General features: G+C 47.4%; 1 non-coding gene across 1 annotated transcript; it reads left to right on the top strand.

Moving 5' to 3' along the window:
• Nucleotides 1-636: 636 nt before the first annotated feature.
• On the top strand, nucleotides 637-853 carry LOC116271182. Its single transcript, XR_004179610.1, has one exon. It is a non-coding gene; the product is annotated as a small nucleolar RNA U3 (small nucleolar RNA).
• The last annotated feature ends 583 nt before the right edge of the window (nucleotides 854-1436 follow it).

Here is a 1436-nt window from a genome sequence, read left to right as displayed (position 1 = left end):
ATGATCTGCTCCACCTCTGTCCGCTGGGATTATAAGCCTGGAGCCACTGCAACCCCGCCTGCTACACTCCTAAGTGAACAGTCCAGATACAACAATATTGCATGTTTCAATTTATAGAGATAGCCCTACAAGAATCAAATTCATAGAAACAGAAAGTAGAATAGTGCTTAAAAGGGTCTGGGCAGAGGGAGGAAAGGGAAGTTTGTTTTATGGGTAGAGTTTCAGTTTGGGATGTCGAAAAAGTTCTGGAGATAAATAATGGTGATGGTTACATGCCATTGGTTACATGAATGTACTTAATGCCACTGAATTGTATATGTGAAAAATGGTTAAAATGATACACTTTGCCGGGCATGGTGGCTCAAGCCTGTAATCCCAGCACTTTGGGAGGCCAAGGCGGGCAGATCACGAGGTCAACAGGTAGAGACCATCCTGGCTAACATGGTGAAGCCCCGTCTCTATTAAAAATACAAAAATTAGCAAGGCGTGGCGGTGCACATCTGTAGTCCCACCTACTCGGGAGGCTGAGGCAGGAGAATTGCTTGAACCTGGGAGTTGGAGGTTGCAGTGAGCCGAGATCGCACCACTGCAAACTGCAGCCTGGGCGACAGAGCAGAGACTGCGAGTCTCAAAGTTAAGACTATACTTTCAGGGATCATTTCTATAGTTTCTTACTAGAGAAGTTTCTCTGAATGTGTAGAGCACCAAAAACCACGAGGAAGAGGCATAGTGTTTTTTCCTGAGCGTGAAGCCGGTATTTGGCGTTGCTTCACCGTAACCGCCATTTGCCATTGATGATCGTTCTTCTCTCCATTTTTGGGGAGTAAGAGGGAAAGAACACGGTCTGAGTGGTTTTTTCTGTTGTTGGTGTAATGACAGACTGTTGAGTACTGTTTATTTGGCGTTTGTGTTTATTTAACTCTTTGTGATATCATAGAGAAAGTGTTTTTTTTCCGTATCATCTGCGATAGACCGTGTGTTTGGTTTGGGTGGTTTTTCAGGTCTTACTTTCAGCGGAGAGGATTTTGTGGTGGTATTGTCTTAACTTTTTTCGTTTTCTTGCTGTTTCTTTTTAACGTCGTTTCACGCCCGCCACCCCACCCCCGGACGGGGTCTCGGGGTCTGTTGTGTCTGACGTAGCAATGTTCGTCTCCCGGGCTCAAGCGATTCGCCTGCCTAAGTCCTCCCAAGGCGCACGCCACGCCAGGCCTTTTTTTTTTTTTTGTAGAAACAGGGTGTCACCGTGTTAGCCAGGTTGGTCTCGAACTTCTGACCTCAGGGGATCCGCCCGCCTCGGCCTCCCAAAGTGCTGGGATTACAGGCGTGAACCGCTGTGCCCGGTCTTATTTTTTTAGAGACAGGGTCTTCCCATATTGCCCAGGCTGATCCCCAAGTCAGGAGCTCATGGGTTGTCAGTGCTAGATTACAGGCGTGAC

This window comes from Papio anubis, chromosome 17 (assembly GCF_008728515.1).
Source record: "Papio anubis isolate 15944 chromosome 17, Panubis1.0, whole genome shotgun sequence".
NCBI classification, from domain to species: Eukaryota; Metazoa; Chordata; class Mammalia; order Primates; family Cercopithecidae; genus Papio; species Papio anubis.
Note: the sequence above shows the minus strand (reverse complement) of the source record. Positions and strands in the feature narration are given on the sequence as shown.